The sequence below is a fragment of the Schistocerca americana genome, chromosome 5 (genome assembly GCF_021461395.2).
Source record: "Schistocerca americana isolate TAMUIC-IGC-003095 chromosome 5, iqSchAmer2.1, whole genome shotgun sequence".
In the NCBI taxonomy this organism is placed as follows: Eukaryota; Metazoa; Arthropoda; class Insecta; order Orthoptera; family Acrididae; genus Schistocerca; species Schistocerca americana.
Genome location: NC_060123.1, coordinates 760,603,831 through 760,624,537, shown reverse-complemented (window position 1 = coordinate 760,624,537; position 20,707 = coordinate 760,603,831).

Sequence of the window (20,707 nt, the reverse complement as noted above, 5' to 3'; positions counted from 1 at the left end):
TACATCGGAATTAAATACAAAAGGCACAATGCCGACTAAAGTACAAGAAGACTGACTCTTCGTATTGACTATGTTTTAAACCAATCCTGTGACACTAGTTATAGATTACGATGATTCACTTCAGGATTACTGTATCCCTTGGCCCTTCTTATTGACGATGAAACACAGAAATTGCATCGGAATTAAATAGAAAAGGCACAATGACGACTTAAGTACAAGAAGACTGACTCTTCTTACTGACTATGTTTGGAACAATTCCTGTGACACTAGTTATAGATTCCGATGCCTCACTTCAGGTTTACTGTATCCCTCTGACCTTCTTATTGACGATGAAACACAGAAATTGCATCGGAATTAAATAGAAAAGGCACAATGCCGACATAAGTACAAGAGGACTGACTCTTCTTGCTGTCTATGTTTTGAACCATTCCTGTGACACTAGTTATAGATTCCGATGCTTCACTTCAGGTTTACTGTATCCCTTGGACCTTCTTATTGACGATGAAACACAGATATTGCATCGGAATGAAATACAAAAGGCACAATGACGACTTATGTACAAGAAGACTGACTCTTCCTACTGTCTAAGTTTTGAACCATTCCTGTGACACTAGTTATAGATTCCGATACTTCACTTCAGATTTACTGTATCCCTCTGACCTTCTTATTGACGATGAAACAGAGAAATTGCATCGGTATTAAATACAAAAGGCACAATGCCAACATAAGTACAAGAAGACTGACTCTTCTTACTGACTATGTTTTGAACCATTCCTGTGACACTACTTATAGATTCCGATGCTTCACTTTAGGTTTACTGTATCCCTTGGACCATCGTATTGACGATGAAACACAGAAATTGCATCGGAATTAAATACAAAAGGCACAATGCCGACTTAAGTACAAGAAGACTGACTCTTCTTACTAACTATGCTTTGATCCATTCCTGTGACATTAGTTACAGATTCCGATGCTTCACTTCAGGTTTACTCTATCCCTAGGACCTTCTTATTGACGATGAAACACAGAAATTGCATCGGAACTAAATACAAAAGGCACAATGCCGACTTAAGTACAAGAAGACTAACCCTTCCTACTGTCTATGTTTGAACGATTCCTGTGACATTGGTTATAGATTCCGATGCTTCACATCAGGTTTACTATATCCTTTGGACCTTCTTATTGGCGACGAAATACAGAAATTGCATTGGAATTAAATAGAAAAGGCACATTGCCGACTTAAATACAAGAAGACTGACTCTTCTTACTGTCTATGTTTTGAACCATTCCTGTGACACTAGTTATGGATTCCGATGCTTCACGTCAGGTTTACTGTATCCCTTGGACCTTCTTATTGACGATGATACACAGAAAATGCATCGGAATTAAATAGAAAAGGCACAATGCCGACTTAAGTACAAGAAGATTGACTCTTCTTACTGACTGTTTCGAACCATTCCTGTGACACTAGTTATAGATTCCGATGCTTCACTTCAGGTTTACTCTACCCCTCTGACCTTCTTATTGACGATGAAGCACAGAAATTGCATCGGAATTAAATACAAAAGGCACAATGCCGACTTAAGTACAAGAAGACTGTCTCTTCTTACTGTCTACGATTTGATCCATTCCTGTGACACTAGTTATAGATTCCGATGCTTCACTTCAGTTTTACTGTATCCCTTGCAACTTCTTATTGACGATGAAACACAGATATTGCATCGGAATTAAATGCAAAAGGCACAATGCCGACTTAAGTACAAGAAGACTGACCCTTCTTACTGTCTATGTTTAGAACCATTCCTGTGACACTAGTTATAGATTCCGATGCTTCACTTCAGGTTTACTGTATCCCTCTGACCTTCTTATTGACGATGAAACACAGAAATTGCATCGGAATTAAATACAAATGGCACAATGCCGACTTAAGTAGAAGAAGGCTGACTCTTCGTACTGTCTATGTTTTGAACCATTCCTGTGACACTAGTTGTAGATTACGATTATTCACTTCAGGTTTACTGTATCCCTTGGACCTTCTTATTGACGATGAAACACAGAAATTGCATCGGAATTAAATACAAAGGGGACAATGATGACTTAAGTACAAGAAGACTGACTCTTCTTACCGACTATGATTTGAACCATTCCTGTGACGCTAGTTACAGATTCCGATGCTTCACTTCAGGTTTACTGTATCCCTTGGACCTTCTTATTGACGATGAAACACAGATATTGCATCGGAATTAAATACAAAAGGCACAATGACGTCTTAAGTACAATAAGACTGACTCTTCCTACTGTCTATGTTTTGAACCATTCCTGTGACAGTAGTTACAGATTCCGATGCTTCACTTCAGGTTTACTGTATCCCTCTGACCTTCTTTTTGACGATGAAACACAGAAATTGCATCGGTATTAAATACAAAAGGCACAATGCCGTCTTAAGTACAAGAAGACTCACTCTTCCTACTGTCTATGTTTTGAACGATTCCTGTGACATTAGTTATTGATTCCGATGCTTCTCTTCAGGTTTACTGTATCCTTTGGACCTTCTAATTGGCGACGAAATGCATAAACAGCTTCGGAATTAAATACAAAAGGCACAATGCCGACTTAAGTACAAGAAGATTGACTCTTCCTACTGTCTATGTTTTGAACCATTCCTGTGACAGTAGTTACAGATTCCGATGCTTCACTTCAGGTTTACTGTATCCCTCTGACCTTCTTTTTGACGATGAAACACAGAAATTGCATCGGAATTAAGTACAAAAGGCACAATGCCGACTAAAGTACAAGAAGACTGACTCTTCGTATTGACTATGTTTTGAACCAATCTGTGACACTAGTTATAGATTACGATGATTCACTTCAGGATTACTGTATCCCTTGGCCCTTCTTATTGACGATGAAACACAGAAATTGCATCGGAATTAAATAGAAAAGGCACAATGACGACTTAAGTACAAGAAGACTGACTCTTCTTACTGACTATGTTTGGAACAATTCCTGTGACACTAGTTATAGATTCCGATGCCTCACTTCAGGTTTACTGTATCCCTCTGACCTTCTTATTGACGATGAAACACAGAAATTGCATCGGAATTAAATAGAAAAGGCACAATGCCGACTTAAGTACAAGAAGACTGACTCTTCTTGATGTCTATGTTTTGAACCATTCCTGTGACACTAGTTATAGATTCCGATGCTTCACTTCAGGTTTACTGTATCCCTTGGACCTTCTTATTGACGATGAAACTTAGATATTGCATCGGAATTAAATACAAAAGGCACAATGACGACTTATGTACAAGAAGACTGACTCTTCTTTTTGTCTATGTTTTGAACCATTCCTGTGACGCTAGTTACAGATTCCGATGCTTCACTTCAGGGTTGCTGTATCCCTCTGACATTCTTATTGGCGTTGAAACACTGAAATTGCATCGGAATTAAATAGAAAAGGCACAATGCCGACTTAAGTACAAGAAGACTGACTCTTCCTACAGTCTATGATTTGAACCATTCCTGTGACACTAGTTATAGATTCCGATGCTTCACTTCAGGTTTACTGTATCCCTTGGACGTTCTTATTAACGATGAAACACAGAAATTGCATCGGAATTAAGTACAAAAGGCACAATGCCGACTTAAGTACAAGAAGACTGACTCTTCTTACTGCCTATGGTTTGAACCATTCCTGTGACACTAGTTATAAATTCCGATGCTTCACTTTAGGTTTTCTGTATCCCTTGGACCTTCGAATAGATGATGAAACACAGAAATTGCATCGGAATTAAATACAAAAGGCACAATGCCGACTTAAGGAAAAGAAGACTGACTCTTCTTACTGACTATGTTTTGAACCATTCCTGTGACACTAGTTATAGATTCCGATGCTTCACTTCAGGTTTACAGTATCCCTCTGAACTTCTTATTGACGATGAAGCACAGATGTTGCATCGAAATTACATACAAAATGCACAATGCCGACTTAAGTACAAGAAGACTGACTCTTCTTACTGTCTATGTTTTGAACCATTCCTGTGACACTAGTTATAGATTCCGATGCTTCACTTCAGGTTTACTGTATCCCTCTAACCTTCTTTTTGACGATGAAACACAGAAATTACATCATAATTATATTCAAAAGGCACAATGCCGACTTAAGTACAAGAAGGCTGACTCTTCCTACTGTCTATGTTTTGAACGATTCCTGTGACATTAATTATAGATTCCGATGCTTCACTTCAGGTTTACTGTATCCTTTGGACCTTCTTATTGTCGATGAAACACAGAAATTGCATCGGAATTAAATACAAAATGCACAATGCCGACATAAGAACAAGAAGACTGACTCTTCTTACTGCCTATGTTTTGAACCATTCCTGTGACGCTAGTTACAGATTCCGATGCTTCACTTCAGGTTTACTGTATCCCTTGGACGTTCTTGTTGACGATGAAACACAGATATTGCATCGGAATTAAATACAAAAGGCACAATGCCGAATTAAGTACAAGAAGATTGACTCTATTTACTGACTGTTTCGAACCATTCCTGTGACACTAGTTATAGATTCCGATGCTTCAATTCAGGTTTACTCTACCCCTTTGACCTTCTGATTGACGATGAAGCTCAGAAACTGCATCGGAATTAAATACAAAAGGGCTTAATGCCGACTTAAGTACAAGAAGACTGACTCTTCTTACTGTCTATGATTTGAACCATTCCTGTGACACTAGTTATAGATTCCGATGCTTCACTTCAGGTTTACTGTATCCCTTGCAACTTCTTATTGACGATGAAACACAGATATTGCATCGGAATTAAATACAAAAGGCACATTGCCGACTTAAGTACAAGAAGACTGACCCTTCTTACTGTCTATGATTAGAACCATTCCTGTGACACTAGTTATAGATTCCAATGCTTCACTTCAGGTTTACTGTATCCCTCTGACCTTCTTATTGACGATGAAACACAGATATTGCATCCGAATTAAATACAAAAGGCACAATGACGACTTAAGTACAAGAAGACTGACTCTTCTTACTGACTATGATTTGAACCATTCCTGTGACGCTAGTTACAGATTCCGATGCTTCACTTCAGGTTTACTGTATCCCTTGGACCTTCTTATTAACGATGAAGCACAGATATTGCATCGGAATTAAATACAAAAGGCACAATGACGACTTAAGTACAAGAAGACTGACTCTTCCTACTGTCTATGTTTTGAACCATTCCTGTGACAGTAGTTACAGATTCCGATGCTTCACTTCAGGTTTACTGTATCCCTCTGACCTTCTTTTTGACGATGAAACACAGAAATTGCATCGGTATTAAATACAAAAGACACAATGCCGACATAAGTACAAGAAGACTCACTCTTCCTACTGTCTATGTTTTGAACGATTCCTGTGACATTAGTTATTGATTCCGATGCTTCACTTCAGGTTTACTGTATCCTTTGGACCTTCTAATTGGCGACGAAATGCATAAATAGCTTCGGAATTAAATACAAAAGGCACAATGCCGACTTAAGTACAAGAAGATTGACTCTTCTTACTGGCTGTTTTGAACCATTCCTGTGACACTTGTTACAGATTCCGACGCTTCACTTCAGGTTTACTGTATCCCTCTGACCTTCTTTTTGACGATGAAACACAGAAATTGCATCGGAATTAAATAGAAAAGGCACAATGCCGACTTAAGTACAAGAAGACTGACTCTTCTTACTGACTATGTTTGGAACAATTCCTGTGACACTAGTTATAGATTCCGATGCCTCACTTCAGGTTTACTGTATACCTCTGACCTTCTTATTGACGATGAAACACAGAAATTGCATCGGAATTAAATAGAAAAGGCACAATGCCGACTTAAGTACATGAAGACTGACTCTTCTTGCTGTCTATGTTTTGAACTATTCCTGTGACACTAGTTATAGATTCCGATGCTTCACTTCAGGTTTTCTGTATCCCTTGGACCTTCGTATTGACGATGAAACACAGATATTGCATCGGAATTAAATGCAAAAGGCACAATGACGACTTAAGTACAAGAAGACTGACTTTTCTTTCTGTCTATGTTTTCAACCATTCCTGTGACGCTAGTTACAGATTCCGATGCTTCACTTCAGGGTTGCTGTATCCCTCTGACATTCTTATTGACGATGAAACACTGAAATTGCATCGGAATTAAATAGAAAAGGCACAATGCCGACTTAAGTACAAGAAGACAGACTCTTCCTACAGTCTATGATTTGAACCATTCCTGTGACACTAGTTATAGATTCCGATGCTTCACTTGAGGTTTACTGTATCCCTTGGACGTTCTTATTGACGATGAAACACAGAAATTGCATCGGAATTAAGTACAAAAGGCACAATGCCGACTTAAGTACAAGAAGACTGACTCTTCTTACTGCCTATGGTTTGAACAATTCCTGTGACACTAGTTATTGATTCCGATGCTTCACTTTAGGTTTACTGTATCCCTTGGACCTTCGAATTGACGATGAAACACAGAAATTGCATCGGAATTAAATACAAAAGCACAATGCCGACTTAAGGAAAAGAAGACTGACTCTTCTTACTGACTATGTTTTGGACCATTCCTGTGACACTAGTTATAGATTCCGATACTTCACTTCAAGTTTACTGTATCCCTTGGACCTTCGAATTGACGATGAAACACAGAAATTGCATCGGAATTAAATACAAAAGCACAATGCCGACTTAAGGAAAAGAAGACTGACTCTTCTTACTGACTATGTTTTGGACCATTCCTGTGACACTAGTTATAGATTCCGATGCTTCACTTCAGGTTTACTGTATCCCTCTGGCCTTCGTATTGACGATGAAACACAGATATTACATCGGAATTAAATACAAAAGGCACAATGCCGACTTAAGTACAAGAAGACTGACCGATCTTACTGTCTATGTTTAGATCCATTCCTGTGACACTAGTTATAGATTCCGATGCTTCACTTCAGGTTTACTGTATCCCTCTGACCTTCTTATTGACGATGAGACACAGAAATTGCATCGGAATTAAATACAAAAGGCACAATGCCGACTTAAGTACAAGAAGACTGACTCTTCTTACCGACTATGTTTGGAACCATTCCTGTGACACTAGTTATAGATTCCGATGCCTCACTTCATGTTTACTCTATCACTCTGACCTTCTTATTGACGATGAAACACAGGTATTGTATCGGAATTAAATAGAAAAGGCACAGTGCCTACTTAAGTACAAGAAGACTGACTCTTCTTACTGACTATGTTTTAAACCATTCCTGTGATTCTTGTTATAGATTCCGATGCTTCACTTCAGGTTTACTGTATCCCTCTCACCTCCTTATTGACGATGAAACACAGGTATTGCATCGGAATTAAATACAAAAGGCACAATGCCGACTTAAGTACAAGAAGACTGACTCTTCCAACTGTCTATGTTTTGAACCATTCCTGTGACACTATTTACAGATTCCGATGCTTCACTTCAGCTTTACTGTATCCCTCTGACCTTCTTTTTGACGATGAAACACAGTAATTGCATCGGAATTAAATACAAAAGGCACAATGCCGACTTAAGTACAAGAAGACTGACTCTTCCTACTGGCTATGTTTTGAACGATTCCTGTGACATTAGTTATTGATTCCGATGCTTCACATCAGGTTTACTGTATCCTTTGGGCCTTCTAATTGGCGACGAAATGCAGAAATAGCTTCGGAATTAAATACAAAAGGCACAATGCCGACTTAAGTACAAGAAGACTGACTCTTCTTACTGACTGTTTTGAACCATTCCTGTGACACTTGTTATAGATTACGATGATTCACTTCAGGTTTACTGTATCCCTTGGACCTTCTTATTGACGATGAAACACAGAAATTGCATCGGAATTAAATAGAAACGGCACAATGCCGACTTAAGTACAAGAAGACTGACTCTTCTTACTGACTATGTTTTGAACGATCCCTGTGACATTAGTTATTGATTCCGATGCTTCACTTCAGGTTTACTGTATCCTTTGGAACTTCTAACTGGCGACGAAATGCAGAAATAGCTTCGGAATTAAATACAAAAAGCACAATGCCGACTTAAGTACAAGAAGACTGACTCTTCTTACTGTCTGTTTTGAGCCATTCCTGTGACACTTGTTATAGATTCCGATGCTTCACTTCAGGTTTACTGTATCCCTCTAACCTTCTTTTCGACGATGAAACAGAGAAATTGCATCGGTATTACATACAAAAGGCACAAAGCCAACATAAGTACAAGAAGACTTACTCTTCTTACTGACTATGTTTTGAACTATTCCTGTGACACTACTTATAGATTCCGATGCTTCACTTTAGGTTTACTGTATCCCTTGGACCTTCGTATTGACGATGAAACACAGAAATTCCATCGGAAATAATTACAAAATGCACAATGCCGACTTAAGTACAAGAAGACTGACTCTTCTTACTAACTATGTTTTGATCCATTCCTGTGACATTAGTTACAGATTCCGATGCTTCACTTCAGGTTTACTCTATCCCTAGGACCTTCTTATTGACGATGAAACATAGAAATTGCATCGGAACTAAATACAAAAGGCACAATGCCGACTTAAGTACAAGAAGACTGACCCTTCCTACTGTCTATGTTTGAACGATTCCTGTGACATTGCTTATAGATTCCGATGCTTCACTTCAGGTTTACTATAACCTTTGGACCTTCTTATTGGCGACGAAATACAGAAATTGCATTGGAATTAAATAGAAAAGGCACATTGCCGACTTAAATACAAGAAGACTGACTCTTCTTACTGTCTATGTTTTGAACCATTCCTGTGACACTAGTTATAGATTCCGATGCTTCACTTTAGGTTTACTGTATCCCTTGGACCTTCTTATTGACGATGATACACAGAAAATGCATCGGAATTGAATACAAAAGGCACAATGCAGACTTAAGTACAGGAAGATTGACCCTACTTACTGACTGTTTCGAACCATTCCTGTGACACTAGTTATAGATTCCGATGCTTCACTTCAGGTTTACTCTACCCCTCTGACCTTCTGATTGACGATGAAGCACAGAAACTGCATCGGAATTAAATACAAAAGGCACAATGCTGACTTAAGTACAAGAAGACTGACTCTTCTTACTGTCTATGATTTGAACCATTCCTGTGACACTAGTTATAGATTCCGATGCTTCACTTCAGGTTTACTGTATCCCTTGCAACTTCTTATTGACGATGAAACACAGATATTGCATCGGAATTAAATACAAAAGGCACATTGCCGACTTAAGTACAAGAAGACTGACCCTTCTTACTGTCTATGATTAGAACCATTCCTGTGACACTAGTTATAGATTCCAATGCTTCACTTCAGGTTTACTGTATCCCTCTGACCTTCGTATTGACGATGAAACACAGAAATTGCATCGGAATTAAATACAAAAGGCACAATGCCGACTTAAGTAGAAGAAGACTGACTATGTTTTGAACCATTCCTGTGACACTAGTTATAGATTACGATGATTCACTTCAGGTTTACTGTATCCCTTGGACCTTCTTATTGACGATGAAACACAGAAATTGCATCGGAATTAAATACAAAAGGCACAATGCCGACTTAAGTACAAGAAGACTGACTCTTCTTACTGACTGTTTTGAACCATTCCTGTGACACTTGTTATAGATTACGATGATTCACTTCAGGTTTACTGTATCCCTTGGACCTTCTTATTGACGATGAAACACAGAAATTGCATCGGAATTAAATAGAAACGGCACAATGCCGACTTAAGTACAAGAAGACTGACTCTTCTTACTGACTATTTTTTGAACGATCCCTGTGACATTAGTTATTGATTCCGATGCTTCACTTCAGGTTTACTGTATCCTTTGGAACTTCTAACTGGCGACGAAATGCAGAAATAGCTTCGGAATTAAATACAAAAAGCACAATGCCGACTTAAGTACAAGAAGACTGACTCTTCTTACTGTCTGTTTTGAGCCATTCCTGTGACACTTGTTATAGATTCCGATGCTTCACTTCAGGTTTACTGTATCCCTCTAACCTTCTTTTCGACGATGAAACAGAGAAATTGCATCGGTATTACATACAAAAGGCACAAAGCCAACATAAGTACAAGAAGACTTACTCTTCTTACTGACTATGTTTTGAACTATTCCTGTGACACTACTTATAGATTCCGATGCTTCACTTTAGGTTTACTGTATCCCTTGGACCTTCGTATTGACGATGAAAGACAGAAATTGCATCGGAAATAATTACAAAATGCACAATGCCGACTTAAGTACAAGAAGACTGACTCTTCTTACTAACTATGTTTTGATCCATTCCTGTGACATTAGTTACAGATTCCGATGCTTCACTTCAGGTTTACTCTATCCCTAGGACCTTCTTATTGACGATGAAACATAGAAATTGCATCGGAACTAAATACAAAAGGCACAATGCCGACTTAAGTACAAGAAGACTGACCCTTCCTACTGTCTATGTTTGAACGATTCCTGTGACATTGCTTATAGATTCCGATGCTTCACTTCAGGTTTACTACAACCTTTGGACCTTCTTATTGGCGACGAAATACAGAAATTGCATTGGAATTAAATAGAAAAGGCACATTGCCGACTTAAATACAAGAAGACTGACTCTTCTTACTGTCTATGTTTTGAACCATTCCTGTGACACTAGTTATAGATTCCGATGCTTCACTTTAGGTTTACTGTATCCCTTGGACCTTCTTATTGACGATGATACACAGAAAATGCATCGGAATTGAATACAAAAGGCACAATGCCGACTTAAGTACAAGAAGATTGACCCTACTTACTGACTGTTTCGAACCATTCCTGTGACACTAGTTATAGATTCCGATGCTTCACTTCAGGTTTACTCTACCCCTCTGACCTTCTGATTGACGATGAAGCACAGAAACTGCATCGGAATTAAATACAAAAGGCACAATGCTGACTTAAGTACAAGAAGACTGACTCTTCTTACTGTCTATGATTTGAACCATTCCTGTGACACTAGTTATAGATTCCGATGCTTCACTTCAGGTTTACTGTATCCCTTGCAACTTCTTATTGACGATGAAACACAGAAATTGCATCGGAAATAATTACAAAATGCACAATGCCGACTTAAGTACAAGAAGACTGACTCTTCTTACTAACTATGTTTTGATCCATTCCTGTGACATTAGTTACAGATTCCGATGCTTCACTTCAGGTTTACTCTATCCCTAGGACCTTCTTATTGACGATGAAACATAGAAATTGCATCGGAATAAAATACAAAAGGCACAATGCCGACTTAAGTAGAAGAAGACTGACTCTTCGTACTGACTATGTTTTGAACCATTCCTGTGACACTAGTTATAGATTACGATGATTCACTTCAGGTTTACTGTATCCCTTGGACCTTCTTATTGACGATGAAACACAGAAATTGCATCGGAATTAAATACAAAAGGGACAATGACGACTTAAGTACAAGAAGACTGACTCTTCTTACTGACTATGATTTGAACCATTCCTGTGACGCTAGTTACAGATTGCGATGCTTCACTTCAGGTTTACTGTATCCCTTGGACCTTCTTATTGACGATGAAACACAGATATTGCATCGGAATTAAATACAAAAGGCACAATGACGACTTAAGTACAAGAAGACTGACTCTTCCTACTGTCTATGTTTTGAACCATTCCTGTGACAGTAGTTACAGATTCCGATGCTTCACTTCAGGTTTACTGTATCCCTCTGACCTTCTTTTTGACGATGAAACACAGAAACTGCATCTGTATTAAATACAAAAGACACAATGCCGACTTAAGTACAAGAAGACTCACTCTTCCTACTGTCTATGTTTTGAACGATTCCTGTGACATTAGTTATTGATTCCGATGCTTCACTTCAGGTTTACTGTATCCTTTGGACCTTCTAATTGGCGACGAAATGCATAAATAGCTTCGGAATTAAATACAAAAGGCACAATGCCGACTTAAGTACAAGAAGATTGACTCTTCTTACTGGCTGTTTTGAACCATTCCTGTGACACTTGTTACAGATTCCGACGCTTCACTTCAGGTTTACTGTATCCCTCTGACCTTCTTTTTGACGATGAAACACAGAAATTGCATCGGAATTAAATACAAAAGGCACAATGACGACTTAAGTACAAGAAGACTGAGTTTTCTTTCTGTCTATGTTTTCAACCATTCCTGTGACGCTAGTTACAGATTCCGATGCTTCACTTCAGGGTTGCTGTATCCCTCTGACAATCTTATTGACGATGAAACACTGAAATTGCATCGGAATTAAATAGAAAAGGCACAATGCCGACTTAAGTACAAGAAGACTGACTCTTCCTACAGTCTATGATTTGAACCATTCCTGTGACACTAGTTATAGATTCCGATGCTTCACTTGAGGTTTACTGTATCCCTTGGACGTTCTTATTGACGATGAAACACAGAAATTGCATCGGAATTAAGTACAAAAGGCACAATGCCGACTTAAGTACCAGAAGACTGACTCTTCTTACTTCCTATGGTTTGAACAATTCCTGTGACACTAGTTATTGATTCCGATGCTTCACCTTAGGTTTACTGTATCCCTTAGACCTTCGAATTGACGATGAGACACAGAAATTGCATCGGAATTAAATACAAAAGGCACAATGCCGACTTAAGTACTAGAAGACTGACTCTTCTTACTGACTACGTTTGGAACCATTCCTGTGACACTAGTTATAGATTCCGATGCATCACTTCATGTTTACTCTATCACTCTGACCTTCTTATTGACGATGAAACACAGGTATTGTATCGGAATTAAATAGAAAAGGCACAATGCCTACTTAAGTACAAGAAGACTGACTCTTCTTACTGACTATGTTTTAAACCATTCCTGTGATACTTGTTATAGATTCCGATGCTTCACTTCAGGTTTACTGTATCCCTCTGACCTTCTTTTTGACGATGAAACACAGAAATTGCATCGGAATTAAATACAAAAGGCACAATGCCGACTTAAGTACAAGAAGACTGACTCTTCCTACTGGCTATGTTTTGAACGATTCCTGTGACATTAGTTATTGATTCCGATGCTTCACATCAGGATTACTGTATCCTTTGGGCCTTCTAATTGGCGACGAAATGCAGAAATAGCTTCGGAATTAAATACAAAAGGCACAATGCCGACTTAAGTACAAGAAGACTGACTCTTCTTACTGACTGTTTTGAACCATTCCTGTGACACTTGTTATAGATTACGATGATTCACTTCAGGTTTACTGTATCCCTTGGACCTTCTTATTGACGATGAAACACAGAAATTGCATCGGAATTAAGTACAAAAGGCACAATGCCGACTTAAGTACAAGAAGACTGACTCTTCTTACGGTCTATGTTTTGAACCATTCCTGTGACAGTAGTTACAGATTCCGATGCTTCACTTCAGGTTTACTGTATCCCTCTGACCTTCTTTTTGACGATGAAACACAGAAATTGCATCTGTATTAAATACAAAAGACACAATGCCGACTTAAGTACAAGAAGACTCACTCTTCCTACTGTCTATGTTTTGAACGATTCCTGTGACATTAGTTATTGATTCCGATGCTTCACTTCAGGTTTACTGCATCCTTTGGACCTTCTAATTGGCGACGAAATGCATAAATAGCTTCGGAATTAAATACAAAAGACACAATGCCGACTTAAGTACAAGAAGACTCACTCTTCCTACTGTCTGTGTTTTGAACGATTCCTGTGACATTAGTTATTGATTCCGATGCTTCACTTTAGGTTTACTGTATCCCTTGGACCTTCTTATTGACGATGATACACAGAAATTGCATCGGAATTAAATAGAAAAGGCACAATGCCGACTTAAGTACAAGAAGACTGACTCTTCTTGCTGTCTATGTTTTGAACCATTCCTGTGACACTAGTTATAGATTCCGATGCTTCACTTCAGGTTTACTGTATCCCTTGGACCTTCGTATTGACGATGAAACACAGATATTGCATCGGAATTAAATACAAAAGGCACAATGACGACTTAAGTACAAGAAGACTGACTTTTCTTTCTGTCTATGTTTTCAACCATTCCTGTGACGCTAGTTACAGATTCCGATGCTTCACTTCAGGGTTGCTGTATCCCTCTGACATTCTTATTGACGATGAAACACTGAAATTGCATCGGAATTAAATAGAAAAGGCACAATGCCGACTTAAGTACAAGAAGACTGACTCTTCCTACAGTCTATGATTTGAAACATTCCTGTGACACTAGTTATAGATTCCGATGCTTCACTTGAGGTTTACTGTATCCCTTGGACGTTCTTATTGACGATGAAACACAGAAATTGCATCGGAATTAAGTACAAAAGGCACAATGCCGACTTAAGTACAAGAAGACTGACTCTTCTTACTGCCTATGTTTTGGACCATTCCTGTGACACTAGTTATAGATTCCGATGCTTCACTTGAGGTTTACTGTATCCCTCTGACATTCTTATTGACGATGAAACACTGAAATTGCATCGGAATTAAATAGAAAAGGCACAATGCCGACTTAAGTACAAGAAGACTGACTCTTCCTACAGTCTATGATTTGAAACATTCCTGTGACACTAGTTGTTGATTCCGATGCTTCACCTTAGGTTTACTGTATCCCTTGGACCTTCGAATTGACGATGAAACACAGAAATTGCATCGGAATTAAATACAAAAGCACAATGCCGACTTAAGGAAAAGAAGACTGACTCTTCTTACTGACTATGTTTTGGACCATTCCTGTGACGCTAGTTATAGATTCCGATGCTTCACTTCAGGTTTACTGAATCTCTCTGAACTTCTTATTGACGATTAAGCACAGATGTTGCATCGGAATTAAATACAAAATGCACAATGCCGACTTAAGTACAAGAAGACTGACTCTTCTTACTGTCTATGTTTTGAACCATTCCTGTGACACTAGTTATAGATTCCGATGCTTCACTTCAGGTTTACTGTATCCCTCTGACCTTCGTATTGACGATGAAACACAGATATTACATCGGAATTAAATACAAAAGGCACAATGCCGACTTAAGTACAAGAAGACTGACCGATCTTACTGTCTATGTTTAGATCCATTCCTGTGACACTAGTTATAGATTCCGATGCTTCACTTCAGATTTACTGCATCCCTCTGACCTTCTTATTGACGATGAGACACAGAAATTGCATCGGAATTAAATACAAAAGGCACAATGCCGACTTAAGTACTAGAAGACTGACTCTTCTTACTGACTATGTTTGGAACCATTCCTGTGACACTAGTTATAGATTCCGATGCCTCACTTCATGTTTACTCTATCACTCTGACCTTCTTATTGACGATGAAACACAGGTATTGTATCGGAATTAAATAGAAAAGGCACAATGCCTACTTAAGTACAAGAAGACTGACTCTTCTTACTGACTATGTTTTAAACCATTCCTGTGATACTTGTTATAGATTCCGATGCTTCACTTCAGGTTTACTGTATCCCTCTGACCTTCTTTTTGACGATGAAACACAGAAATTGCATCGGAATTAAATACAAAAGGCACAATGCCGACTTAAGTACAAGAAGACTGACTCTTCCTACTGGCTATGTTTTGAACGATTCCTGTGACATTAGTTATTGATTCCGATGCTTCTTATCAGGTTTACTGTATCCTTTGGGCCTTCTAATTGGCGACGAAATGCAGAAATAGCTTCGGAATTAAATACAAAAGGCTCAATGCCGACTTAAGTACAAGAAGACTGACTCTTCTTACTGACTGTTTTGAACCATTCCTGTGACACTTGTTATAGATTACGATGATTCACTTCAGGTTTACTGTATCCCTTGGACCTTCTTATTGACGATGAAACACAGAAATTGCATCGGAATTAAATAGAAACGGCACAATGCCGACTTAAGTACAAGAAGACTGACTCTTCTTACTGACTATGTTTTGAACCATTCCTGTGACACTAGTTATAGATTCCGATGCTTCACTTCAGGTTTACTGTATCCCTCTGACCTTCTTATTGACGATGAAGCACAGAATTTGCATCGGAATTAAATACAAAATGCACAATGCCGACTTAAGTACAAGAAGACTGACTCTTCTTACTGCCTATGTTTTGAACCATCCCCGTGACACTAGTTATAGATTCCGATGCTTCACCTCAGGTTTACTGTATCCCTTGCACCTTCGTATTGACGATGAAACACAGATATTACATCGGAATTAAATACAAAAAAATCACAATGCCGACTTAAGTACAAGAAGACTGACCGATCTTACTGTCTACGTTTAGAACCATTCCTGTGACACAAGTTATAGATTCCGATGCTTCACTTCAGGTTTACTGTACCCTTCTCACCTTCTTATTGACGATGAGACACAGAAATTGCATCGAATTTAAATACAAAAGGCACAATGCGAACTTAAGTACAAGAAGACTGACTCTTCTTGCTGTCTATGTTTTGAACCATTCCTGTGACACTAGTTATAGATTCCGATGCTTCACTTCAGGTTTACTGTATCCCTCTGACCTTCTTTTTGACGATGAAACACAGAAATTGCATCGGAATTAAATACAAAAGGCACAATGCCGACTTAAGTACAAGAAGACTGACTCTTCCTACTGGCTATGTTTTGAACGATTCCTGTGACATTAGTTATTGATTCCGATGCTTCACATCAGGTTTACTGTATCCTTTGGGCCTTCTAATTGCCGACGAAATGCAGAAATAGCTTCGGAATTAAATACAAAAGGCACAATGCCGACTTAAGTACAAGAAGACTGACTCTTCTTACTGACTGTTTTGAACCATTCCTGTGACACTTGTTATAGATTACGATGATTCACTTCAGGTTTACTGTATCCCTTGGACCTTCTTATTGACGATGAAACACAGAAATTGCATCGGAATTAAATAGAAACGGCACAATGCCGACTTAAGTACAAGAAGACTGACTCTTCTTACTGACTATGTTTTGAACCATTCCTGTGACACTAGTTATAGATTCCGATGCTTCACTTCAGGTTTACTGTATCCCTCTGACCTTCTTATTGACGATGAAGCACAGAATTTGCATCGGAATTAAATACAAAATGCACAATGCCGACTTAAGTACAAGAAGACTGACTCTTCTTACTGTCCATGTTTTGAACCATCCCTGTGACACTAGTTATAGATTCCGATGCTTTACCTCATGTTTACTGTATCCCTTGCACCTTCGTATTGACGATGAAACACAGATATTACATCGGAATTAAATACAAAAAAATCACAATGCCGACTTAAGTACAAGAAGACTGACCGATCTTACTGTCTACGTTTAGAACCATTCCTGTGACACAAGTTATAGATTCCGATGCTTCACTTCAGGTTTACTGTACCCTTCTCACCTTCGAATTGACGATGAAACACAGAAATTGCATCGGAATTAAATACAAAAGCACAATGCCGACTTAAGGAAAAGAAGACTGACTCTTCTTACTGACTATGTTTTGGACCATTCCTGTGACACTAGTTATAGATTCCGATGCTTCACTTTAGGTTTACTGTATCCCTTGGACCTTCGAATTGACGATGAAACACAGAAATTGCATCGGAATTAATTATAAAAGCACACTGCCGACTTAAGGAAAAGAAGACTGACTCTTCTTACTGACTATGTTTTGGACCATTCCTGTGACACTAGTTATAGATTCCGATGCTTCACTTGAGGTTTACTGAATCCCTCTGAACTTCTTATTGTCGATTAAGCACACATGTTGCATCGGAATTAAATACAAAATGCACAATGCCGACTTAAGTACAAGAAGACTGACTCTTCTTACTGTCTATGTTTTGAACCATTCCTGTGACACTAGTTATAGATTCCGATGCTTCACTTCAGGTTTACTGTATCCCTCTGACCTTCGTATTGACGATGAAACACAGATAATACATCGGAATTAAATACAAAAGGCACAATGCCGACTTAAGTACAAGAAGACTGACCGATCTTACTGTCTATGTTTAGAACCATTCCTGTGACACTAGTTATAGATTCCGATGCTTCACTTCAGGTTTACTGTATCCCTCTGACCTTCTTATTGACGATGAGACACAGAAATTGCATCGGAATTAAATACAAAAGGCACAATGCCGACTTACGTACAAGAAGACTGACTCTTCTTACTGACTATGTTTGGAACCATTCCTGTGACACTAGTTATAGATTCCGATGCCTCACTTCATGTTTACTCTATCACTCTGACCTTCTTATTGACGATGAAACACAGGTATTGTATCGAAATTAAATAGAAATGGCACAATGCCTACTTAAGTACAAAAAGACTGACTCTTCTTACTGACTATGTTTTAAACCATTCCTGTGATACTTGTTATAGATTCCGATGCTTCACTTCAGGTTTACTGTATCCCTCTGATCTCCTTATTGACGATGAAACACAGGTATTGCATCGGAATTAAATACAAAAGGCACAATGCCGACTTAAGTACAAGAAGACTGACTCTTCCAACTGTCTATGTTTTGAACCATTCCTGCGACACTATTTACAGATTCCGATGCTTCACTTCAGCTTTACTGTATCCTTCTGACCTTCTTTTTGACGATGAAACACAGAAATTGCATCGGAATTAAATACAAAAGGCACAATGCCGACTTAAGTACAAGAAGACTGACTCTTCCTACTGGCTATGTTTGAACGATTCCTGTGACATTAGTTATTGATTCCGATGCTTCACATCAGGTTTACTGTATCCTTTGGGCCTTCTAATTGGCGACGAAATGCAGAAATAGCTTCGGAATTAAATACAAAAGGCACAATGCCGACTTAAGTACAAGAAGACTGACTCTTCTTACTGACTGTTTTGAACCATTCCTGTGACACTTGTTATAGATTACGATGATTCACTTCAGGTTTACTGTATCCCTTGGACCTTCTTATTGACGATGAAACACAGAAATTGCATCGGAATTAAATAGAAACGGCACAATGCCGACTTAAGTACAAGAAGACTGACTCTTCTTACTGACTATGTTTTGAACCATTCCTGTGTCACTAGTTATAGATTCCGATGCTTCACTTCAGGTTTACTGTATCCCTCTGACCTTCTTATTGACGATGAAGCACAGAAGATGCATCGGAATTAAATACAAAATGCACTATGCCGACTTAAGTACAAGAAGACTGACTCTTCTTACTGTCTATGTTTTGAACCATCCCTGTGACACTAGTTATAGATTCCGATGCTTCACCTCAGGTTTACTGTATCCCTTGCACCTTCGTATTGACGATGAAACACAGATATTACATCGGAATTAAATACAAAAAAATCACAATGCCGACTTAAGTACAAGAAGACTGACCGATCTTACTGTCTACGTTTAGAACCATTCCTGTGACACAAGTTATAGATTCCGATGCTTCACTTCAGGTTTACTGTACCCTTCTCACCTTCTTATTGACGATGAGACACAGAAATTGCATCGGAATTAAATACAAAAGGCACAATGCCGACTTAAGTACAAGAAGACTGACTCTTCCTACTGTCTATGTTTTAAACGATTACTGTGACATTATTTATTGATTATGATGCTTCACTTCAGGTTTACTGTATCCTTTGGACCTTCAAATTGGCGACGAAATGCAGAAATAGCTTCGGAATTAAATACAAAAGGCACAATGCCGACTTAAGTACAAGAAGACTGACTCTTCTTACTGACTGTTTTGAACCATTCCTGTGACACTTGTTATAGATTACGATGATTCACTTCAGGTTTACTGTATCCCTCTGACCTTCTTATTGACGATGAAACACAGAAATTGCATCGGAATTAAATAGAAACGGCACAATGCCGACTTAAGTACAAGAAGACTGACTCTTCTTACTGACTATGTTTGGAACCATTCCTCTGACACTAGTTATAGATTCCGATGCCTCACTTCAGGTTTACTGTATCCCTCTGACCTTATTATTGACGATGAAACACAGATATTGCATCGGAATTAAATACAAAAGGCACAATGCCAACATAAGTACAAGAAGACTGCCTCTTCTTACTGACTATGATTTGAACCATTCCTGTGACATTAGTTATAGATTCCGATGCGTCACTTCAGGTTTACTCTATGCCTAGGACCTTCGTATTGACGATCAAACACAGAAATTGCTTCGGAACTAAATACAAAAGGCACAATGCCGACTTAAGTACAAGAAGACTGACCCTTCCCACTGTCTATGTTTGCACGATTCCTGTGACATTGGTTATAGATTCCGATGCTTCACTTCAGGTTTACTATATCCTTTGGACCTTCTTATTGGCGACGACATACAGAAATTGCATTGGAATTAATTAGAAAAGGCACATTGCCGACTTTAGTACAAGAAGACTGACTCTTCTTACTGTCTATGTTTTGAACCATTCCTGTGACACTAGTTATAGATTCCGATGCTTCACTTCAGGTTTACTGCATCCCTTGGACCTTCTTATTGACGATGAAACACAGAAAATGCATCGGAATTAAATACAAAAGGCACAATGCCGACTTAAGTACAAGAAGATTGACTCTTCTTACTGACTGTTTCGAACCATTCCTGTGACACAAGTAATAGATTCCAATGCTT